The 27143-nt window shown below is 37.0% G+C and overlaps 1 protein-coding gene across 1 annotated transcript in view; it reads right to left on the reverse strand.

Moving 5' to 3' along the window:
* Positions 1-8869, reverse strand: part of LOC140155704 (uncharacterized) — a 48731-nt gene extending 39862 nt beyond the window's left edge. Inside the window, 1 exon segment of the mRNA XM_072178637.1 lies at positions 8445-8869. The gene's annotated coding sequence lies outside the window, so the exon portion shown is untranslated.
* Between the last annotated feature and the right edge of the window lie 18274 nt (positions 8870-27143).

Below are 27143 nucleotides of genomic sequence, written 5' to 3' on the forward strand. Positions count from 1 at the left end.
CTCCAAGATGACTATGAGTGCAACTATGCCATTATCAGTCCACGGTGCGAGACGTTTTTTTGTGTGTAATCAGATTTGGAAACAATAATTCAAATGTCACTTTTCAAGTTAACAAATGACAGACAGGACTCTATTCCATTTCTCCTTGTATATACTCAGGTCTGATGTTCCTGGTTTTGCAGAATGGCTCCTGAACAGTGTTGTAGTCAAGTCCTCCTCATCCAAGTCCAAGGTGTCCGAGTCCCTGCCAATTTCTGATGGCCGAGTCAGAGATATCTGAGACCCTGCCAATTTCTGATGTCCGATTCCGAATCCAATTCCTCAATCCTCAATGTCCGAGTCCAAATGTACCAAATTCAAGCCTCAGGGTCTTCACCAGGGTTGTAGCTAGACCAAGTTGAGTGCTGGCTAATTTTACTACCAAATTGGAATGCTGGCTCGGGGCATAATCTTTTTAGCGAACATGAGGGATCGGGGAATAGGATAGTGGGTATACCCCCAAAATTTGGTTTGTTTTTTTACTCTTTTTATAAATCATTTGTGGGGGGAAAAATTAAAAATTAAAAAAATCAATGTATACTTCCCACTTTTTCGCACACACACACTTTTTATAAACCTTTTGTCAAATCAGTTTTGGTGGCAACCTAACATAATATCTAAATATATGCAAATAAGCTCATTAATATTCATGCAAATAACATGACACAAAACTATAGAGCCTATCTAGCTACATGTACCATATCCTATAACTATACCAAGTTTGAAGTTGATATGTTATTGCGTGCACTGCCGTGCAGAATAGATTAATGGTTTTGCTTCCGCCAGGACAGCTATTTACATCCAGACAGGTACATATGTAAACAAGCAGGCAATCATTTGGGCAATAAATTGGAGTCCAAATTTTTCCGTTTTACGGAAAACTGAAGAAACTCACGGAATCGGAGGTACAACACATGATGTGACAAAAATTTGTTAAAAGATAAGAGAAATAAATGTTAAAAATACTGTTTAATAATACCGAAATATATTACCAAGGCATGAACCCCATATGCCATATCCCTCCAAACATTGTAATAGTCGGCCATATTATCGTGAGAATATGCCAATCAGAGCATATTGATCGCCATATTGAACACTTTATTGTGACATTAATATCATTGTTTATAAATACATTTTAAGCTTTATTCATGACACCGATTTACAAATTTTACAACACGGATTACAACATGGAAAATGAATTTTAGAAAATGGAAAACTTCAGACTCTACATAAGCCCCATATGTGTGGGGTCACAATTAATCAAAATCTATTGTTTTTAACAATCACCCAAGCCAAAAGGTAGGCTACCACCAAATACGCAATTGCACTATTTGGGGTGGAAATCTCATTCTTGGGGACCTCGACCCTTCGTCTAATTATTTGGTGTAAGTTAACCCAAATCCTAACCTACATGTAGGTCTGCTAGGAATACGCAATTGTGTTATTTGCAGCGCAAATACAGTAGCGTGTTTTGGCTCCAGTACAAATGCATTTATTTTTGCTGAACCATGAAATGGTCTTGGTCTAAATAGTCTTAACTTGCTTCCTTCCTTCCTTACTTAAAAGCGCAGTGATTTATAGTGCGCTACGCACAGGTAAAACACCTAGACGTTGATCCACAAGCCTTAGGACACTTTACAGGTTGTCTCTGACCACTACGGCCCACAAAATTCCATAAACCATCAAACAACAAGTCAGGGACTTTGCTGCTTCAAGAGCGCACACCCTAGACAATAACCTTCGTAACCAGGATCAGCTCCCTGATGTTTGTATGGGTAACAATGAGACAAATTAGCAGCGAGTTTCTTGTCCAGGGGAATTTCAAGCTAACTCAAATTTTTTACGAGAGCGTACTACGGTACTAGGCACCGCCAGGGTTCGAACCCGCAACCTCTCGCACCATAATCGAACGCCTTATCAATTGAGCTAACTTGACTGCTCTCCAGCAACCTTTTGGTCTGAAATGGACATATCTCCAAATTTGGGCACAAATCACACTTTTTCTCGCATTTTGCAGTTGCCATCTCATATTTTTGGTCAAAAAATTGTGTTTTTTCTCTAAGCCTAGCTATAATGTGTGTTCATGTCATACCAGTCTACATGTACATGGATGTATTAATTATGTTAAAATGGATACAAATCCAATGCATCAAGCTATATGACATGAACTGAACACAATTAGTAACTTAACATACGGTACTGAAGACACAATTAAAAAAAAATTTAACACCATGAATATGATAACATTAACAGTGTAGGCCTACATTGTAGCTTTACATCAAGGGACACTACAAATCCAAACAAAAAAACCCAACCAAACAAACAAAAAAATAACCAATTATAGAACAATTGGGGTAGGTCCTGGCTTTTACTCCAAGGGAGTGTACTTGAACCAGCACAGTACATTTAGGTATGTGTACAACTACATGTACATGTATATAAATGCCTCTTCTGAGATTCCCGGGGTATACACATATCCAATGTGGAATCCAAAACAGAATCTGCTTCCATCCCTGTCAACACCAAAATGGCAGTAGATATATAAGTGAAAATATTATGTTTAAATAATTAATAGGCCTCAGCCCTCTTGCTTTTAAATTTATGACCAAGCTACATTTGTGTAAAATTCTACCACTTCCACAAGAAAAGGATTTCAATACATGTTTGTAAGCTGAGCATAATTTAGCATCTACACTTGGCAAAACTTGATAATTTGTCAATTTACATTTACATTTTGGGACAGATATTACACTTCCTGCATATAAATTCATAATTTCACATTAAAAAGAAAGCATTGACAAATTAAACCAACTTGAACCATTTATTTAGGCTGGCAGGCACAGCATAAATCTACGGTATTTTGGAATTTATTGAGCGTGCTAGGATTTTATGGTGACAAAGCGAGCAAGTGATCGAGTAAGCAGCCTGGCTGAGTGCCTACAGCCTGTAGTGTAGTCTAATGACCAAGAAGGAAGTCCAGAAATAACCAGGAGCGCATGAGGAGACTATCAACTGTGCTGTGTAGTTGCCAAAAACATGCCATCCACTTTAAAAACAGTGGAAAAACAGAGCTGGATGTAGCTTATCATTAGCTAAGTGAAGTCCCACCAAAAAATATTTTTGCACATTGAAAGCATCATGATATAATAAATGTGGTGAATATACCATCTGTTACACCTATGCCACAATAAGGCGGCAGCTGAAAAATTATATACACTTACAAGTCAAACTAGGGAGGAAAAAACAAGTTTCCACAATAATGTACTAAATAAAAACAACATCATCTCACAACTTTGCAAATTTTAAAAAAGCAGGGTAAAAAGTTAATTAGCTTCTTTGCAGGCAATTTGGGCAAAAACCTGCTAATGTAAAAGAATATTAACAGTTACACATTGGGGGAAGGGGGCACCAAGGCAAAGGCATGGGGAGCCAAATGGCCTGGTTGTACCAGATCAATGTGTCACAGGCATGGAATGCGACAGTTTTTGTTTGATCTACATATTAGGCCCTTTACAATTAATTCTTAGTTTCCTGTTTCCCGCGCGCGTCCAAAGTAGAGAATTCCAAAATATTTAATTATTTTATTTATATTTTGGATTTTCTCTTTTAAAATAACTTCTAATGACTTCCATTTGCTACTTTCTGACTTTGCTTATATCAACTATAATGATGAATAAACAAAGAACATAACTGTACCATTACTTATGTATAAAATCAAACATAGTTGTAAAATAATTAAATGCATGTTCCTAGTCCAAACAGGTTGATGTAGGTTGCGACCACTTGTTTTAAAATAAAGAAAATAATAGATAATTAATAATTAATAATTAAAAGTCGCCTCATCCCTAGTTTTCAACCATGAAACAGGAAACTAAGACTCAATTGTGAAGGGCCTAAAGAGAAAATGTAGTACATGTACAATTTGTGAAACTCTTTGCACAAGAATTTGGCCATCCTGGTCCACAAATGGAGAAGCAAAATGGGTTCAATTACAAACACTGAACTCACAGTACAAATGTAGAAAAAAATAAACAAGATAAATGTGAAAACAAGAAGATTAAACTGAAAATGAACTGAACTCCTCACTCATCAGCCATTGAGTCCTGAAAAATTTTGTGCTACAAATTGCACTACTGGAAATGTTAAGGTGGGCTGTTACTGTTAGGCGTGCTATTAAATTACTCAATAAGAAGTTTAGGAATCGATAAATCGCACTCGGCAATTTAAGGTGTGCGATGGTGTGTGATCGCACTTGCACGCCTTAAAACTCAATCTGCGGATAAAACTAACATCGGATCAAACAGATGAACGACCACTCGACCAGCTGAAAGAAATAGGTACAGCAGAGAGGACAACAACTTTGAGCGTTTGACCTTTGACTGAGCTGCCCTGAAAGCTGTCATTGGTGGGTGCTGGTGCACCAAGCTGACAATGTAGAGCATAACTGATGATGATGATCTCAGTTGATCTGGTCCACAACTCCATGTAGAGCGTAACTGATGATGATGATGGTTCACAACTCCACATCACAGAATTAACCAGGGTATCAAAGTCCATCACTAATACTGGGATTGCGGTGCACCACAGAAAAAGGAATCAGCAACATGGCCAACTTAGTCATTAACTGCCATACTATTTCTATGTACATTTTGAAGGAACAAGCCCATCCAACGAGCATAATACTTTGTAAACTATGCAGGACTCATGGCAAAAATATCAATTGACAAGACTACTTGCGCATACACATGAAACATATGTCCAAAAAGTAAATACACCAACATTATGGCAGTAATGCAGTTAAGATCGTACATAGTTACATACCAGCAGAAACGTGCATTATTAGTCATCATAATACAATTGACTAAGTGTGATTGATATCTGTACATACTTTTTGATGTACGGTAAATTGTTGTATTTCCTCAAATTTGGCATGCATGCATTCATAAACGCTGACCGTTCAGTACATCACATTTTTAAGTTCAACATTTTGCACTTTTCAAATTTGGTATTTATACTAGCTACAGCCCCACCTCAAACCAACCTGGTTTGCATTTAAAAAACTTTAACAAACTGTAATTTTTTTCAATTTTTTTTTTCAAATGAACTGTGAATGATACTAGCACTTCCGAATTGTATTTCCTCAAATTTGGTATGCATGCATTCATAAACGCTGACCGTTCAGTAGGGCCTACATCACATTTTTTAAGTTCAACATTTTGCACTTTTCAAATTTGGTATTTATACTAGCTACAGCCCAACCTCAAACCAACCTGGTTTGCATTTAAAAAACTTTAACAAACTGTAATGTAATTTTTTTTTCCAAATGAACTGTGAATGATCCTAGCACTTCCGAATAGGTCCAGTGGTTCTCCAAAGTCGCCAAAAACTTGAAATTTTTTTTTTTAATTTTGATTTCTTTTTTTTATTCCCGATATTGGATCGGATATTGACCGATATTACAAAATCAATATCGGATTGGTAGACAAATGCCATTTCGGTTGAGCCTAATATTCATCCAGGGTCAGAATTTCTTTTCACAATGCGAGATTCAATCTTGATTCTTGCAGAATAAATTTGCGGGAATCATTTGATTCTCGCAAATCAACTTCTGTGTAAACTACAAACGTTTGCGGGAATCAACTTTGATTCACACTAATCTGTTTACGAGAATCTTTGCGAGAATCGATTCTCTGATTCACATCGAAATTCTGACCCTGTTCATGTCCTCATCAGGTCGACCATTAGGGGCTAAAATGGAATATCCTCCAAGAATGTACAAATTCATGTTCACCTGACTACATGTACATTGTGTATCTGGACATGCCAGGGTATTCATCCATTAGCAGGTGATTGTATTATTAGTAAATTGTGCTTCTAACAGTCCTGATGAACTTATTCATTCAAGGTGACTCTATTGTTCCCCATGCACTTCTGGAGGCAGTTAACCTTACGACCTCTTGTGCAAGTGCCCTAAAAATTGGTGAAATACTTCCACATTGGTAATATACTTTTTAAAAACACATAAACGGTGCCCCATCGCCTTTTGAGCTCAATATTGTAAAACACAACAGAACTAGTTTGTTGCACATGATAGAATTTGAAATATTAAATGCAGATTCCAATTTTTAAAATAAAAATAACTTTGAAAATTATTAATTTTGTCTACAAAAAAATGCAGAAAAATAGAAATTTCATGATGAATTAGAGATTGTTGGTTAAAATCCAAACTGAGTAAGCGTAGTACTTTTAACTTTTGAAATTCACTGTGCGCTCGTGTACAGATGCAACATGCAGTCCAGTGCGTTCAGTGCCAGTAAAAAACAGCGTCCTCGAACATGCACTAACTGGAGCCCTGGTCACTTGCAGCTCTGCATCAAAAAAGCAGCATTTTGAGCAATTTTGGCAAATGCACTACTTTGACCTGTGTGACTGTGACCTTTGAAATAATTTTTTAATACAGAGTAAATATCAATTGACAAAACTTCATATCTTGACCTTTTAAAGCTTTTAAACAGGCTCTTCTCTAGCTATAAATGGCCATGCGTTTTGAATTGGGCCAGTAAATAGGTGGAGATGTTACATGCGCGCGACATTTTAGGGTTCATCTTTTTAATTTTCTCAGTTAATATGCAGCCTATGTAGTTAAATTTGGTGTCAAATTAAAGCTTGTGATGAGACCAATACAGTAAACCTTAAAAAAGTTGTAAAAAGTTATTAACATTTGAATAATGTGCATCTAATTAGCATAATGTGCGGGGTGGAGGAGGATCAGGAGGAGGAGGATCAGGAGGAGCAAATTTAATAAAAGTGACCCCAGGGGTCATATGATGCTAGAGGTCCATTTCTTTTTTCACATTTTTACAATTCACTTTAAACTGCATACTATAACACCAAACAATCATATTCCAGGTAATTTAATTTGCTTTGAGAAGCAATTTTGCATTTTTATTTTCCGTTCAGGTTACACATTGAAGTCAATGGGAAAATATGCCTTGAAAGAGGCTGGCGCAAAATCATTTTAATTTTATTGAACCCTATGATGTTATATATGTATTTAAAGCTCTGACTGAGAGGAATTCAAATATGGAACTTTTAAAGATGTGGGGTGAAGCTAACTTTTTTTTTTTAATTTGTCAAATTTTAGATTTTTTTCCCTAAAATATTTGGTATTTTCAGTTTCATAACTCCTTAGTGTTACACCCTGTGCCATTTTAATGTGCATTTTTGGATTCCTTGGTTTATTTGCAGCAAGAAAATGTATACTTTTATATATGTTGGGTACAATATGTGAAGATATGCATATCTAAACGAAAAAACATGCAATTTTCATCTCGCGAAAACATGTAACGCATTACCGGCCCAACTCAAAACGCATGGCCAAATATACCATGTACATGTACCAAGATCTTGCACATGGTATTACACAGCTACCAAAAAACTTGCGGTCATAAATAAAATATTTTGTCAGTAACATTGAGCTGCTGCAACACATCTAAACCAACTGTCAGTAAATAAATTAGCTACATGTATTTGAATGGGGCTTCAACAGCCAACTTCGTCAATACTGCTTTTTGCTTCCTTTTTTGCTGAATTTTTCATTTAAAAAATATCAAATGACAATTTGAATGACTTATCCTTCACTTTTTAAGCAATTTATAAACAATTTTATTTTTTTTTACACTTGTGTTTGGATCACTGAATGAGTCTTTTTAAAGTTGATTTTTTATTTCTTCTGTGGGCTCGGCTGTGTGTATCGGGTAAACAAACATGCGATTAACAATCACACCGCGCTGATTGGCTGATCAACGGTCATGAAAACAATACGGTTGATGGTTGTTGGCACACAGTCCTCCAGAAGTAGAGCATACATGTAGAGGACACCTCACCACTTTGACTTGTGCCATCGCCGATCACCAGCGCGCACCTACCTGGACCACGGATGGAAGAAATAAAAAATTTACTTATTATGAATTATGATTGCATGCAGTTTATGCACTTTGTTTATCGCATGTACAGTGTCAATGCGATGCCAATGACAAAAACAATGCCATCCATGCCCATCCATGATTGATCCTTTTAGTGATTGATGCATCACAATTGCTCTCAGCAATGTACATTTTGCAGCTCTATACTATACATTTTTATACTGAAATCAACAAAGAGAGTGCAATTGGAAATGGTCATTATAGGAGGTCAGTTTGGCTGGTCACGGCTACATGTTCCACATATGCCCAACATGTAGCAGCATGCAATGAACGTGTACAATATCAGGCATGCAGGCATCAGCTGATCATGTTGATCGTGCATTCTGACTGAGTGTTGACAAAATGGTTGTTGATCCACCCAAACATTATCAAATTTGTAAGCACTGATTTCATAACAACTTTATATTATTGGATACATACCTATAACATAAACAATGTAAGTAGTTTTGGGGCTGAGAAATCATCGCCGGAGTGTTTCAGGCAGCCAGAACCGCATGGATTGAAACACGGCAGTCGCTCGTTGCAAACAATGGAAATTTCGTCACCAATGCTGCGTATCTAAAAACACAGGCTTTCACGAATATCACGTCTCAATACTCCCGATGTCTTGTTGATATTTTCCTTCACTTATAGTTTCCAGATCGAATTGATTTGCAGTTGTATTAAAACTTGACACGTTTGTAAATCTTTTCATGTTGTTTTCGTATACTTGAAGGCAATTTTGGGGCACTTTGGCTTCATGTTTATTGCCATTCCCTGCCATCGTCAGTCTTTCGTGTTCATCATGTCGTCCATTACTGCGCAGATGAAGTAATGACGGCCCGTCTCTTACACAGAACCTATTTTTATGATGCCATACTCCCAGATTGTGACTCATCATTTCGCGATATTGTAGAGCTAGCTACTGTGTGTGACTCAAGACCTGAAGATTTCAGATTCAAATTAACATAGAAAGAAAACAGTATTCTAATTAGCATCTATTATTAATTTGTTGTGTTTTGGGTTTTTTTTTTTTTACTTTTATGATATCAATAATATATTTGTCTTCTTAAAAAAATACAATGTCAGTTTATGTCTTTTAGTTAAAAAAATGTAGGAACTTCTAAAAATTATTTCTCAGATATACATCATTTTGTTGACGTTGCTGTTTTTTCCTGATGTTTCATACTTTCATATTACTATACTAATAGTTTGCCGTGTTTGTTTTCCATATGCATTGGGATCCCAATTTGCAATTATATATTGCAAGCGCAGCGAGCAGGAAAATTTGAAAAAGAGGCTTAGGAAGGTAGTAAGAAGTTCGTTCTGTTTTCATTTTAGGCCTAGAGCGAACTTGACCCAAACTTGCCCTTTGCATTCGAAAAACACCCATGTTTTGGACCAAATTAAGGTAAAATTGCACAATTTTGCGCGCTTCGCGCGCACTAGCTTTTATATACATGTAATAGCAATTTTATGTTTATTTTTGGTTAGTCTGAAATTGATGTTTTTCGCGTGCTTATAATTCGCGTGCATATTAATTGTAAAATCTGAACAATAGGCTAGGCCTACATGCTTGTCTAAAAAGCATATAGGCCTACATTTAATGCTTCCATCGCCGTGGCAGATAGATATACGTTAACCAAAACTTGGCCACTTGACATGCTTGAGTGCACAATCTGCACATGTCATCTCCGCGGTGACTTTGGGGGCCTCCAAATTTTGGCCTGGCCCAGGGCCCCCTGCCCATGTAGGCCCCTACCAAACACCGGGGCCAAAAATCGCTTGTCTCACTTTCGGCTTGCCAAAAATTGCATCTTGATGATCTTGTCCCAATTTTACCCTCCCGCAGGACTCATAATATTAGAGCGTAATATATGTTAATTTCACCAGTGAGTCTCGGACTTGGCATGCATGGGTATGATGGGCACCAACACGTGCGGGGGTGCAGGGAGTCACATTATGTCAAGTTAAAGTGGGGCCCTTTCAAACCTGAATTGTTGGCATAATGTTGACACGTGTGTCCCAACTTACCCCTAACTGAATTAGACAAATTCATTTTGTTTTAGGACAAAGTGGAGCAAGTTTGAAGTCATCCTTTAAATCCCACATTGAACACCATAGTTAAGCGGCTATTATATATAGTGTCTTTTATTTATTAATCTCATTATTAGTTTGAATCAAAATAACCAGAAAAGTCTCTTGACAATTGAATACCTGAGTGGAAGAAGGGCCCAACTCCATCAAAACTGTTTTTGAGATATTAAGAAAAAACTTAATATTTGGAAAAGTTTTATAGACAGAATGTTTTCATCTTCAGGGGACCTTTAATACATGAACATACAATACTACATACATTCGAAATTATATATGATGTTTCCATGGCAACGCTACAGGTCTTAATACGAGCTGGAGTTGGGCCCTTCTTCCACTAATATACTGCAAGTGCCAGTTCCGTGAGCAGATGTGTTATAAATAGCCATAGAAATTTGATAATTATCCATTAATTGCACAAGTAGAAGCATGTAATATGTTAGCCAGAAAGTTTATTGTAGTGAAAAGCAGATTTCTTGGCTGAACAAAATTTCTTTTATATTCCAATATTTGTGGAAGAAGGGCCCAACTCCATGGAGTTGGGCCTTTCTTCCATAAAATCCATGATTAAGGGTACATGGAAGACTATTTGGAGAGTGGGTTTTGACTCATCTTTCACACACAAGGAAGAACAGTCTGTTGACAATAAAATGCTGGGTCAAACTCATTTTTGTAAAAAAATTGGAGTTGGGCCCTTCTTCCACTCAGGTATTCAATTGTTAGTAGGGCCTAATATTATTTTATCATTATTCGGCAAATAATACTAAATATGACCAAAATCGTATAGGGCCCTAATAAGGTTTTAAACAAGGGGATGGGGGTGGTCCGATAATTTCATCGCTATTTTCCAAATAAACTTTTGGGTATAAACCACATGCAGCCACTGGAGACAATTGCAATTTTGACTTTTACAATCCGACCATAGTGTTCCGAAGTTTCCACTTATGCCAAATTTGATGCGAGGATGAAGATGACAGGCCCGTACGCAGGGGGGGGGGGGTGCGGAGCACCCCCCAAATCTGGAAAAGTGTACAAAAAGTCCCAAAATTTCAGAATTTGCGAGCGTAGCGAGCCAAAAAATGGGGTTTTTTACGCTTTTTTGGACAAAAAGGTCCAAATTTGGTCCACATTACACAAAATCCCCCCCCCTTGGAAAAAGGTCCACTTTTTCAAAATCAGCACCCCCCCCAAATGAAATCCTGCGTACGGGCCTGGAAGATGATGGTTCATTTGAAAGCTTTTGATCTTGAATCCATAAATGGCATATTTTACACGTGTCGAACGTGTCCCAACTAACACCTATAAAGCCTATTGGGTTCAACCAAATTAATTCATAACTTTCAGGTATTTTTGTGACATCATGATCATCATCATCGCCGTGAACGCGTTTACTCAGGCCCGTACGCAGGATTTTGTTTGGGGGTGCTGATTTTGAAAAAGTGGACTTTTTTCCCAAAGGGGGGGGGCAATTTTGTGAAAAGTGGACTTTTTTCCCAAAATTTTGACCATTTTTGACCGAAAAAGCGTAAAATCCTTTTTTTTTTTGCTCGCTACGCTCGCAATTTGTGATATTTTTGGACTTTTTGTATACTTTTATCCCCCCCCCCCCCCACCCCCACCCCCCCGCGTACGGGCCTGGCGTTACTTCATCACGATGCTATAATTTTCAGGTGATCGGTGATGCCCACATCGAAGTGCTGAACTGCAGACCACTGAATGTGTAAAAGATGAATGGATACTACGTGACACTGTCATTTCCCAATGCGCGACTAAACTTTGGACCAAGTATGTGTAAGAGTGTATCGCCAGTTCGTGACGTCACCTAATTGGCTTTCGATTCTCATCGCAAAGGCCGCAGTTTGAATAATAATCTGTTTGGATACTGATTTACGGTGTAGCATATACAATTTGTGGAAGAGATTATTTCTAGGTAACCCCACACGGGCATTCCGTGTCGCTGTGCTACTTATCAAACAATGAACTCCTCAATTCAGTGAAATGCAAAAATCAGTATCTATACTGGCTGACTCAGTATGTATACTGAGAAACGCTGCTCTAAATAGCAGAAATAATGCGTTGAAATAGAAAGTAATATGTATAAATGAACTTATTATGTCGTACTGAGTCTGAAGAGGGTATTATGTTTCTCAGAAAAGATACCAAAATAAATAAGGGAGTGTTCATAAATACTTTGGTGGGGGGGGGTGGAAAAGTTGGAACCTCGGACGTCAAAACTTGTTTGATCCGAAAAAGGGTGGATTTTATGACCCCCCCTTTAATGGTCTAAAATGTTTTCGACCCCCCCCCCTCGTGTCCTAACAAAGAAACCAAAAATAGGCTATTAGGCCTACATCATTAACAGTGGCAAAGATTTTCATTGGGGTTCGGAAAAATTTCTTGAAGTCCAGTGAATCCAGCACCTTATGCCGACAAAATAAGTTTTATTTATGGTGCAGATGCGCGCGAAGCGCCCAAAAAATTTTGCCATATTGAAGCTAAACTGGTGAAATATAGTACAAAACTGGAATTAATTTGCGCGAAGCGCAAAAATATTGACACATTTTAGTTTAATATGACCAAATATGGGGTTAATTCGGGTTAGAATCCCATATACAGGCGTCAACATTGAGGGGGGGGGGTGATTGTATGGACCATCCCCCCTATCAAAATATGGGGGGGGGGGTCATTACTGTTTGGAGTTATTAAAGTCCCATTCAGTGACCCCAGTGAAAGTGTAAACAATTGTTTATAAATTGCTTAATAAAAGTGAAGGATACCGGGTAAGTCATTCAAATTGTCATTTGGTATTTTTGAAATGAAACATCAAGAAAACAGCAGTATTGATAAAGTTGGAAGCCCCATTCAATTAGCTTCAATTAGCACATGTATATAGCTAGGCTATAATTTATACTGTCAGTATATATCATGTAGTAGGCCTTCATGTAAATGCCGCCGTAGGCCTACATGTATTTTGCCACGGCTTTGCGGTTGAACCACCAGCAGTCATGACAAAGCAGTAGTAAGTATGATAAAGTACTATCAACGGATGATTTTTACGATCAACGGATGAAAAAATCACTGAATGGGCCTTTAAGAAATAAAAATAATATTTTTGCCTGGGTCCGCATCCCCCGATTTTTCTCATTGTTGATGAGTTTTTGATATCGGTAGGCCTAATACGCCTGTGTCATCCTGCAATTTATGACGCTTCAAATAATGCATTCCCGGAGAAGTCTTGAAAAAACAGCTTCCGTTGTTACCACTTTTGTAATATCGAAATTTCCCAATGCATTGAACTCTGGGCAGTCAAGTGAAATCGGGATGAATTTGAGGCTAAGAGTTAGACATATACATTAATCACCTCAATCATGTCAATCCATTTTGCCCGCAAAAAATAATATATCAAATTATAGATGGCGCTATTATGATATAAATAAAAAATAAAAAATAAAGAAATACATAAGGGGCGAAATAATTATTTAAAAAAACCGGGGGGTCACTCCCATTGTGGCCTGTACACCATCCGCGATAATCAACTTTTGAAAAGCACCCTAAACAAGGATTTAACCCTTGGCTAAAACAATACCCTAAACAGGTGTTTTCACACCTTAAACAGTGATTCTATTCCTTGCATCAAATTTCATACCCTAAATTTCATTTCCGCGTACTTAGCAATTGCAATTTTGCTACCCTTTTTTCCAATATTTCATGTTTTTGACACCTTAACGCGTATCGTGCCTACCCACGAAAAACTACCCTTTTTACGCGTTTTTATTATCGCGGGATGGTGTACAGGCCACAATGGGAGTGACCCCCCCCCCCCGAAAAAAAACCCACAAACTATATTGTCAAGCATGAAACGAAGAACATGAACAATTTTTTCAGCTTCTTCTGGAGTTTACAATTTAAGAATCCCCATTAAGGGATCTGGAATGAGCGTTTTGAGTATTTTGTGTGGGACATGAGAGCACATCAGACATATCGAATTGCATTCTGAATACGAAGAATGTCTTTCTGATATCAAATATTTTTCATTTTTGAAATTCACGATATAATACAAATTTTATGACAAATTATTAAAATTTGATATTTTTCACTTTTTGATATATAACAGTCCTCGAAGTAAATTTTATAAATCTAATAATGATATTATTCTTAAAGTGTATGTAGCTGGGAGGAAAAGCCGACGACCAATTGAAAATTTTGACCTTTCATATTGAAGATATGGATTTTTTTTCCCAAAAAGACCTAATTTGTTTTGGTGTTTTGGGAAAAAACACCATATCTTCAATACGAAAGGTCACAATTTTCAATTGATCGTCGGCTTTTCATCCCACCTACATACACTTTAAGTATAAATCATCAGATTTATAAAGTTTACTTCGAGTATACTGTTAAATATCAAAAGTATCAATTTTTAATCATTTGCCATAAAATGTGTATTACATTACGAATTTCAAAAAATCAAAATTATTTGATATCAGAAGGACATTCTTCGTATTCAGAATGCAATTCGATAATGTCTGATGTTTACACAAAATCTGTGTTTCTATTTAGATTCCAAAAATGTATGTACTTTTATACATCTTGCAAGAAGTTCCAACACTTTAGAGGATTTCGTGATCCCAGCATCATCTTTTTATGACATTTTTCAGTAGATATCCACGAAAATAAAGCTTATTCCCAAAATTTCAGTTGATTCCGATTTTGCGTTTGCGAGTTATGCATGATAATATGTATTACACTGAGTGCTCCATAGACAATGTGTTGTAATTTCGTTCTGGTATACCAAAACGAAATTCAAATTTCACGATATCTTTCTTTGCTAAATGAATTAATTTTTTTTTGTACAGAAACATTATGTAGCCATGGTTTCTAGTGATATAAAAATATTTTTTTGAGAAAAGTGGGGGGATGAGAGATGAGGCTGTGGATCACGAAGTGCCCTTTTAAGTGCTTAATTTACTGTTTATGAGCTTTTGTGTTGCTATTAATATATGAGTTTCTTCTAGACCATGTAGACAGGGTTCGCAGGTTTTTGCCGCAGGTTTTAACCCGCGGTTTTAACCACTTGGCAAAAACAGTTTTTGCCGGCAAAAACTAAAAAAGTTATTTATAGTTCAGTTTTTTTCATCTCAAAACAAATTATTAAGTTACAAAACTAAGTTTCCAAGTGTAACAAGGCCAGATTTTGTAATTATAAGCAACATAAAGGCATGCGTTTTCATTGCTCAAGTGCATTTAACTCGAAATGTGGCATGTATCAAATTCAAAACTTTTTCATAAAAAGGACTTGATGAGACAAAAAATATATTGAATGATTCATTAAAAGTTGTGTGTTACTGTTTAGGAGCTTTCTGTGTAACTTTTTAATATTTGAGTGACTATATGTGAGTTTTTGTCAGTTTTTGCCATTTTTGCCGGTTTAAACCAGGCAAAAACAGGTTTTTGCTGGCAAAAACCGAACCCTGCTTCTAGATTTGTTAAGTTTTTGCCGTCAAAACTCTCTCTCTCTCTCTGTCAGGTGGCGCTGTGCAGCGCTGCTGTGGTCTTCACAAGAGTACGCGTACGCCATCTAACTCGATCTGATGCCGGCAAGTTGCATTCCTTGGTTAGAAACCAGCTTCACTTCATTAGTCCAAGATGTGGTGGACGTCCTCTTCCTCGTTTGCCTTCCATAGGCTCTTGCAAAATCTGTTTTTCTACACATCCATGTTTCCTGACAATATGGCTAAAGTACTTCAGCCGTCAACACGACTGGCAAATACATGACTTGTTTTTGCCCGTGTTTTTGCCAAGTTGCCAACAGTGGTGGCACCAGGATTTATTTCGCACAGAATTACCGCACAAGTGGAAATTTTCGAAATTTTGGGGGGTTTGACTTAAAAGTGTGTGTGTATATGGGGGGGGAATATTGGGGTATGCCCCTTTACCCCAACCCTGCCCCCTAAGTGCCGCCACTGGTTGCCAATGAACAGATTTTTGCCGGCAAAAACAGGCTAACTAGGCCTGTTACCTGACCATGTCAATGGCTTCAATTCAGATCAGTTCAATTGCCAACGCTTGTAACATTTCCATAATAATTACAAATAGGTACCTTCTTTTCAAAATTTGTCCATGGGATGTAAGTATGCCTGAAGGAAAATCACAATCTGGGAAAAAGCGTGTGAATTTGTGCTAAAATGGGCTGATAATAATAAAGTGCAGAAATTTGGACAAAAAAATCTGGAATTTCAGTTTAATCCTGAAAACTTATTGATTTGTAACATTTGGCTCCAATTATGCGTGCATGTGACACGTCACCTCATTTGATATAATGGACCCAATATTTTGCAGCAGCCCTTGAATTAAGGATCTGAAGGGCACGGCAACTTTTTTAGGGCAAGTTGATAATTGCCTTGGATTTTCACTGAACAGGCAAGGCAGCACGGCAGTTTGTAATATTTCATAATTTCAAGAGGGCATCATGGCAACTGTTGAAAATTTGAGAAGGGCACTTCTCAAAAGTGAAGAAAATACAGTAAGCCAAAAAATTAAGGTACCAGTTATGTTCACCTCCTGTATATCCTAAATAAAGACAGATATGTCATAATTGGAACCAGCAGCCAATAGCCGCATCTGTTAGCTCGAATTTAAGACCTCATTTGTTGAAATTGTTCAAGAAATAAAGTCAGGGCGATCCCAAAACCCAAGGAAGATACCGATTTTAAAGTTGCAGTTTGCTGCATTAAATGCTCTATTGATTTGTACACAAAGTACTGGTGAACAAGAAAACTAGCGATGCACTTCCATTGATTAGCACGTTAAAATTAGCGCCGTGCTTTCATTGATTAGAACACAAAAGTGAACTTTTGATTTCGTTTCTTCTTTAGGTTTTAGATCGCCGTTTCTTTAATTCTTAACAAATTTCAACAAATAAGGTCTTAAATCAGAGCCAAAGAGTACTGGTATTGACTGCTTGTTTTAATTTTGACATATTTGTCTTTATTTAGGATATACAGGGGTGAACATAACTGGTACCTTAATTCTTTGGCTCACTGTATACACAAGCAGTGTGATAGATGATTTTATAATGAAGGGGCATGGCTGGGGCACCGAACAGGTGGTGGTCGCCGTGCATTCTCTAAATTTCCATCGTCAACCATGTAATTGAATGAGATTATTTTGAAATTTTAAAACGCTTGAAATATCACAAACAAATAGGCCTATGTTAATAAATAATATAAATACAAGCTCAAACCGTTGGGGTTCGATAATGAACCCCACAAAACTAACCGAGTATATGGAAAATGCCATACGGCCGGGCGAGTTTCACAAGTTGCCGGCTCGATCATGCCACTCGCCGCCTGGCACCGACGGCAACTTAATTAGAGAGCACGGCAAGTGACTGCCCCCAGCTTGGGTAAAGGACATATTTTGAGGGCATTACGGCAGTGGGAATGGGCACCCACAGCAAAATGCCATGTGTGCCGTGGGTTAATTCGAGGGCTGTTTTGCAGGGTACATTTAAAAATTAAATAAGCCCAATATTTGTAAATTGCAGCAAATCACTCCCTTGCATTGGCCGATGGAAAATATCAATCTTTTAACAATTGATGATAGGAATCAAGCTAAATAGATTGAAAAATGGTAAAAAAAACATGTGATAATCAGTAAGAATTTGTCATTATTCCGAGTAGTCATAATTCACTTAACGTCAGATTGAAACATGAAGATTTCAATATTTTTTCTGACCAAGGTCGTAACTCCTAAATGGCCTAAATTGCAAGTTGTCATTTCAGTGATAAAGTTAATTTCAAAATTTCCTAATTGACAGGCGTTACCAAATAGATGTAGCCTGTCTTCCCAAGAAAATATTGAACTTGCCATATTCCAATATGGGATTAAGCGAACAATGTCCACTGAGGCGAATGATAATTTTTGATTGTCACATTTTTTTGCCTCTGCGAAATTCATGAAAAGAATAATCCAATGCGAGCCGAACACATGTCCTTCCATTGAAACTGAATACATACATGCATACAGGATTTTGCTGCAACTTTCAAATCTCGGGTTACCGGTACTTTCATTGAAGATAAACGCTGGCTGAGACGGTAATCAAGACCAATACAGTAACTCCACACTTGTCATTATAAACAAGTCGCTATTCGATAATACAATATGCAGTCAATTTTCAGGGAAAGATGAAGGCAAAATATGGTCTAAAATGTATGTGCTAAAACGTTCATACCTGAATATGACAATTTCATTTCAGGTTTTAAACTTTTTATGTGATACTTTTATGTATGAATTAGTGATCTGTCAAAATCCAATATCATCCGGGTAATTTTTCTTGATCTCGTCACATACAGAATTGTATCATGGATATGCATGGAGCAAACATTGTGAACATCACAATGAAATATGTAGTCACATTCACAATTTATACCAATCATCTGATAATATTATTACCAAGACTTTAAAGGGAACATGAAACAGGAACCTCTATTAAGTTTTGATTATGCTATCCATGGATAGGATTTCTTTCAATAAATGAATACAATGAAAAACAAAACTGCTTTTTACAGTATTTAACAAATGAAACTTTGAGTGTGTTTATAATCAATAAACTCTCAACCAAAAACAATGATTTGACAAGTGTGGAGTTTCTTTCTCATTGGTAACAATCAAATTACACAGAATCTGCTTTTCATTTCCATTCATACAAACATTTTTATTCATCCATCAAATCCACCAGTCTTTAAAATTCAACGAAAGTTGAATTGAACTTCTGAACAATGGGTAATTATTACCGAACTGTTAGAGCATTTTATTATGCACCATAAGATACCATTGTCTCATAACAAAGTCAGACATATGAAAAGTTACATCGTCATGGAGTCCATGATATAAATAATGACATCTTTGGTAGCAAGTCCAGGTGTTCTACGGTCCTCATTTTGCCAGATCGTCATTGTACACTGCATCTTCTGTTCCTTCCACTGTTTGAGTGTCAATTAAGTTGATGGGATAATCAAGGTGACTTAGGCTTGCTTGTATGAAGGGAAATCATCTGTTTAACTGAAGAAGCAGATATGTACATCTTAGAAGTTCAACTTGGTTCTGCGCCAATGTCTTCTTTTAGCATTGTATCTGTGAAAATTAAAATAATCGGAAAATAAACACACTATCAGTTAGACTCTCATATCTGAACATAGAGCTTTCAATTCTCCACATTCATGGGTGATGTCACTTAAGTATCATGGTAAATCCCAGAAGAAAACTGATGTTGTGCGCACACACCCCACCCCTGTAGTGAATACAAAACAATACATCACTATAAAAAACATGCCTAATGCAATACCCTAACCTTACGCCACCTGTCGCCGTGTAATCCCTATCATGTTACTTTTCATTCTATTTCTACATTTTATGCGATTCCAATTTCTCACGAGGGGCCGAGGTCATGGGAAAAATTTAATATATATATTTTGTTCTATATATTTAAATGTAGTGAATTTAATATTTACACCATCATCATTCAATACAGAACTGTTTCGTATAGGTGTTGTCACACCTACACTCCTCAGTTGAATGAGACTTTAACCAAGACCTATGCCTTTTTATTGGCACTTTATCATTGACTTTTATAGTCGCTCATAATTTATCAGACTTTTTATAGACACTTTAATTAGCTCAATGCTGTGTTTTTGGCCCACCTAGCCAGGTCATGGCCAGGTATATTTTGCTTGTTCTCTCATTCAACTGAGGAGTGTAGGTGTGACAACACCTATACGAAACAGTTCTGTATTGAATGATGATGGTGTAAATATTAAATTCACTACATTTAAATATATTCCTGCTCCTTTTAGTTGAGCACTTTATCTGTAGTGATGGTTTCATCTAAGTTTATTCTTGTTGTATATTTTTGTTCTATCATGCTATATTTATTTCAAATTGTTCCTCTCATTGCTAGGGAAAAAAAAAGTAAATTGACATATTGCACTAGGGTGCTTACTGCTTAGTTCATTCGTTAGGCCAAAAAAAAAGTCTATTGCCCAGATGCGGGGCAAGAAACGACTGACCAAATTTTTTTAAAAACAATGATATAAAAATGCCAAATTACACTTGAAATTCCTGGCTATCACAGCTTTCATTTTTCCCATTTAGCCCTCCCCAACTATATTTCAACTTAGTTAAATAACTCCTCAACTTAGCACCATAGAAATATATGACATTTACTTTTTCATTCCCTGTAATGAGAGAAACAATTGAATACCTGAATACAAAACACACCCAAGTTCATACTTTGGCCAAAAAATTACAACTTAAAACATAGGCACCGTATTAAAAGTTGACCCCAAATCCACCCTCTAGTCTACTCACGTTTATTGAGCATGTGAAATCCAGCATATGAATACCCAGCATTTATGACAGGGACTGCCTTTTGAAGAGAGCGAGAGCAATTGCTCTCTACTGCACTCCTTAAATCTGATATAGGAGAGCAATTTTTAGCTCTCAGTAGTTGACAATTCTCTCCTTACATTCTATTGTAAATGCTCTTATAAACAGCTCTCCTGTATGACTCCAGACGAGTTATTTAATGCTCTCCTGTCAATTCCAAAAGACAGTCCCTGGTATGATACACATTTGTTTTTTAGTGTTCTGAGAACACTGTTCTCAAAATCACTGGACTTGGGTGGGTTTTGCATTCAGATTGACAACCCTCTCAATGAAATAGTTCACTTGACCACTTCCCCTCCATTTCGTACCTGATTCTGTTGCCAGTCTTCATCCTTACCCACGCTGGGATAGGCCTGTTCTGCTTTTGCTTTTTAGCAAGCTTCTGCTTAATCTTGAATGTTTTGTGGGAAGGCTGAAAGTAAAGAATAAAATATAAGTATTGGTAAGTACTGTATTAGATTACGGTAATATAAAATATGAGATTATTACTACTACATACATTGTTAAATATTAGCAAGTACAATAAGGTGGGTACCAATTTTATTTACATAAACTTCCCGAATGTCGGTACATTCAATGGTAGTATCGTTACACAAACGATATGGCACACATGCTTAGATTATCCCAAATTACTGTCGCCCAATTCCAAGCTGAGCCATCATACCGTCTCGAACCGTTCCAGAAGATCCCCAGAAAGACATTGAAACCACCAACTTTCAATCAAAACAAGCAAAAAGAAGCGACGCCTGGGACGTAAATTGCATCTTGAGTCAAGATATTGATACTGTATCGATGTCACATAACTTGTTTCCAATATATCGACTTCCGAAATTTCAGTGATTCAAGACGGTCGGAACTTGGAAATATTGATTTTGAAATACAGCCAAACTAAAAAGGAATATTTTAGCTTGTCTTGAGTCACTGAAATCCAGTGTAGTAGCTGGATTCCTTGCCCCTATATACATAACTTTTTGTTACAGGCCCGGTCCCCGCACTCTGTTCATCCGCGGGTATTCATGCTTGTCGGTGAACTTTAAAAACACCCCCTTTTGCATCTCATTTCGCGAAGTTTTAAGGGGAAAATACCCCCTTTTTTTAGCGATTTCACGAATTATTAACCCTTCGACGATACCCCTATTTTCGCTAAAAGGCGAACGATATTTCTAATATACCCTTTTTTACAGAAACGCTTATAGGCTGCTCGATGAAAATACCCTTTTTTTTCAATTTTCGCGAACATGTGGTTTGAAAAAACACCCCTTTTTTGTGTGTTTCGCGAATCGCGTTTCTTCGTCTGAAAACACCCCTTATTCCGCGAAATTTTCGACGAGCATGAATACCCGCGGATGAACGGAGTGCGGGACCGGGGTTACAGGTCAGTGTGTTATTATTTTTTGAGAAAAATGCAAAAATACAATGTAGTCACAAATAGTGTGTATTTCCCATGGACAGACAAAATGGCCTGAGCCAGTCAATAGGCATAGCCCTAGAACTAAATGTGGTCATGTGTCATATGGTGGGGCACATTTGCGTTACAAGCACTGATTTTGATAATTTGCCCTCCTTTTCACTTAAATTGTTACATGTCTAAAACAATACATCTCACACCAACAAAACTATACATTTTTGGAAAGCTTAAATGTTCCAAGGAATCCAACTATGCAAAAATGAAATTGGTATACAGGGTGCGTAAGAAAATATATAGGGTGATATCATGAAAATATTTTCTTTAGAGTGTATCCTACATTTATTTTAACTGCATATTTGGATTCCTGGGGTAAAAAGCTTTCCAAAAATGTATACCGTACATTTCCTATCTTAGGGTGTATAATTCTCAAGATACAACAATTGAAAGCCAAAACGCATGTTGTGACTGAAAATCTTGACATTTGTGTGTAAGTGAATAGGAAAAATTGAGGTTCTTGTGACTTGCGGTTCTCAGTGAATACTTGTAAACATGATTAGATCAAATTAATAGCTGAATAAGAATAATGAATGACCAAGCTTTCATTTGAGGTATGATTTGCAAGTATTCGCTACTTGCACGGTTCCGCCATTATGCACTATGTGCGGGGAGAGCCTCGAACTGGCAGGATACATGAAAGGAAGAATTATGTAACCTTACACAGAATGTTATATGACTAGTTCAATTCCCATTCATGTATGCTGCCAGTTCGAGGTTCTCCCCGCACATAGTGCATAATGGCGGAACCGTGCAAGTAGCGAATAGCACACAATTTGACAATGATATAATTTAAAATTCAAAAAGATGCCATGTCTCCCATAGAGAATGCACATACTCCTCCACCGCTTATCCACCAGGTTTATCTTCGTTAACATTTTGGTATTTTTCACTAATTAAACAAATTGGCATTCCAAATTGAGAAACATATTTGAAAATTAGAATAATCAGGCTGTATAATGAGCCCAAACTTGATGAAATTGGACCAAGAATAGCCCTGTGACAACAAGTTAAATCAGAAAGAGGAGAGAAAAATGTAACATCACCAGGTATTTTGGGGTCCCACCATAAGACACATGACCATGTATGGCCATACTTCTATCATGTCTACTACTAAATAACAAATTCTCGATCATGAGAGGATGTACCTTCTGCGTCAGCGTACTTTTCATAGAATAACACGATCGCGCGACCTGCATGACCGAACCTTGACCTTGCCTAGCAACGACCGTGTGATTGGTCAATTCTCAAAAGCTGTGTTTGCGCCGTAAGCGCCGGTCTTTGCGTAGTACGCTCGACGCAAATAACTGTGCGTACCCAAGTTGGCTCTCATGATCGAGAATTTAATATTTTGGCTATAGGGCCAGAGGCACTTTAAATTGAAAAACTTGTTGCACCTTTTTTTGCGCATGCTTGAACGCTCCAGTCCATCCAGTACAAAGTTAATAAGCATTTCAATGCTTGATCATGCTTGATCAAACCAATACGACTGGGTTAGTCCATGTCAATTCAACAGATGGCTCCCGCACTACTCTCTCAGAATTTCTTTAAATTTCACTAAAATGTTACACCTATAGCCATTAGAAAAACCCACAAGTTTTAGATCCCTAGCCCTTATCGTTTTCCCGCGGGGGCCGATCAAAAATTGGGGTGGGGGTCTATTTTTACCATCAAATCTGACTTTTAAAATAAATGGAGGTTTTAAATGGGTCTAATTGGCTAAATTATATTGGCTAGAGACTCGAAAATGGCTATATAAATCAATTTGGTAGTCAATTTCATGAAAATGAAAAAAAAATGCATTGCGTACATGCTTGTGGAATTGCCACGTCATTGAAATTGCGCAATATTACGTATGCTGTTTGCCAAAATGCAAGTTTGAGACCCCTAAAATCACATTTTCTGACAAAATTCATCTTTTTAATGTTTATGAATGTTAAGATCATGTTTAAAATATCTCATCTACAGATTTTTATGAACATTAGTCAGGCGGCATAGGACACGCAATTCGGACGTACGAGGCTGGCGAAGATACAGGGCTGACAGCCCCATTCACAATACACGGTTAGCGATTATAAATGGACAATTAACATACTTGCAGTGGGGTACTTTGCAGAACCCCAACGGTTTTAGAGTAAGATAATTTTGCTTTGACACCACATAACAAATTTAGAATTGTTTGTGAAGATTTCATGATTATGTGTTAATCCAATGGCGGCGTCAAAAATAGCGATATCGCATCCACCATCATCTGAACATTAGTCGTTTACTTTATGAACAGCGCCCTCACAAAGTTGGAAAATATCCTATTTTTTTCCCTTTTGGGGGTCAAAATCAATGTGGCCAATCTTAGATTTTCATTTTATTACTTTATTTTGTAGAGAAAATTGTCTTTTATAATATCCACCATGTCCCAGCGCTGGTATTTGCCTCCTTTATGTCAAACGTATAGGCCAAAGTTGACACTTTGTTGCAAATCACATACACTGCAAGGTTGCCGAATTCGGCAACCTTTGAATGATGTGTGCAGTAATGCAAGTTTGACCCCCCTAAAATCACATTCTCTGACAAAATTGATCTTTTTATTATTAATGAATGGTAAGATCATGTTTGAAATGTCATTTCTACAGATTTGTGTGACCATTGGTCGTTTACTTTATGAACAGCACCCTTACAAAGTCGGAAAATATCAGAATTTGTCCTCTTTTAGGGGGGTCAAAATCCAATGTAGTCATATTTAGATTTTCATTTTTATTGCTTTATTTTGTAGAGAAAAGTGTCTTCTGTAATATCCTTTATGTCCCAGTGCGGGTATTTGCTTCCTTCATATCAAACAAGAAGGCCAAAGTTGACACAAAAATAACTAACAAATAGCCTAAAGTTGCCGAATTTGGCAACCTTTCACAAGTATAATTTTTTTTCAATGGGGATCACCTGACATGTCTCATAGAAACTTGTGTGAGTGCATTTCAGATGATGCTGATTCCATCATGGAAGTTGGTAAGAGTAAAAAAATTTTTTGTCAAAATACTTAGTCATATTTTGCGAAATTGGAGTGAAAGGTTGCTGAATTCGGCAACTTTAGGCTAAAAATTGGTAATTTTTTTGTAAACTTTGGCCTTTTCGTTTGCTATCAAGGAGGCAAATACCCTTGCTGGGACATGGTGGATATTACAATAGACACTTTTCTCTATAAAATAAAGTAATAAAAATAAAAATCTAAGTTTGGCCACATTGGATTTTGACCCCAAAACGGAAAAAATGTGATTTTTTCCAACTTTGCGAGGGCGCTGTTCATTAAGTAAATGACTGATGTTCATAAAATCTGTAGATGTGACATTTTAAACATGATCTTAACATTCATTAAATATTAAATAGATGAATTTTGTCAGAAAGTGAGATTTTAGGGGGGTCAAACTTGCATTTTGGCAAACAGCATGCATAATATTGCGCAATTTCAGTGGCGCGGCAATTCACACGCATGTGCGCAATCCTTTATTTTTTTCATTTTCATGAAATTAACTACCAAATTGATAAATAATGCCATTTCCAAGACTCTATCTAATATAATTTAACCAATTAGACCCCTTTAAAACTTCCATTTATTTCAAAAGTCAGATTTGATGGTAAAAATAGACCCCCCACCCCAATTTTTGATCGGCCACCTCGGGAAAACGATAAGGGCTAGGGATCTAAAACTTGTGGGTTTTTCTAATGGCTATAGGTATAACATTTAAGGGCAGAGTAATGGGAGAGAACATGGACCTTTTCGAGCTTCATTATTTCTGAATTGTATGTCCAAAGTATATAAAACTATACATTTTTGGAAAGGAAATGAGTCAAGGAATCCCATGGTGACGTCAGATTTGTTCAAAAATCTCAAGTTTTTGAAAAAATCACAAAAATTCACTTTTTTACCCCAATTTTTTTGTGACAACATAGAAAAAAATCCGTTCGGAGTAAAAAAAATTCAGTTAGCTTTTCATGAAGAAGAGACATGAACTTAGGGAAGGTTTTTTATTTTTTGAAATTCGTCTCTTTTTTGAAATATTGAAAAAAACATGTGAAAAAAGCCACTTTGTCACTCTATTAAGCTAAAAATTGCACATAATGGTGTATATTTTTGTTTAAAACAAATATTTTGAAAAAATGAAAAAACCTTCCCTAGACTTTGATGTACTCTAAAGGATAGTGCAAAAAGTTTACCCTTTGCTTGCATATTTTTCGAGTTATCTTGTCACAAAAATCGCGAAATATTGTCAAAAGTGAACTCTGAGAAATCGACGTTTTAGTAAAAAAATGTCAAAATTATGCACAAAACGTCCTTGAATTTTAAAACGGTTAGACTTTCACACTTGTAAAAGCTGTATCTGGTGCATGGTCTAAATATGCATCTTTTTTCCACCAATGAATCTATAATCTCTGCTTTCAGTGCGCCAAAATTCAAAATAATTAAAAAATCTAAGTGGCATTTTGACAGCAAATTTTTGTTTTGTTTACACCACATTTGCTGGCGTTAACAACATACCGAATGCGCCTTGACTGCTTGTACATACGCGCAGAGTTGCGTGGCGTCACGCTTGACGCGAATCGCTGCAGTAATCACAATATTTCGCATTCGCGCATTTCTGACTCATTATTTCCCGCCAATTTACTAAGCTGTCTTGAGCCATGTGACTTTTTAGAGTTAAAAAGAGTGAAGTAAATCAAGCAAAAATACGAATAAATATTAGCAAGTTGTATTTGATCAGTTTCAAGTGAAAGAATACATCTTAGTGTTGATAAATATCAAAAAATCTCAAATTCGGTCGTGGACGAATGTGTCTTCCATTACTCTGGCCTTAAGTGAAATTTAAAGAAATTCTGAGAGGGTAGTGCGGGAAACTTCTGAAAAATCTGTTGAATTGACATGGAATGACCCGACTATGACAACGCGTGTCAGGTCGCTAATAAAACCCACTTGAGAACACACAATTGGGATCCCAAAAATTTGGCATGCGCATGGTGGGGGGGGGGGGCAAAAGAATTTTAAGCAGGCCGAGAGGGGTGCAAGCGATTTTTAGCGAGCCGAGGGGGGGGGCGTGACAAGCGATTTTTGGCGAGCCGTTTGGAAATTTTACCCCCTGGACTCCCTGGAGGCT

Source organism: Amphiura filiformis, chromosome 6 (assembly GCF_039555335.1).
Source record: "Amphiura filiformis chromosome 6, Afil_fr2py, whole genome shotgun sequence".
Lineage (NCBI taxonomy): Eukaryota > Metazoa > Echinodermata > Ophiuroidea > Amphilepidida > Amphiuridae > Amphiura > Amphiura filiformis.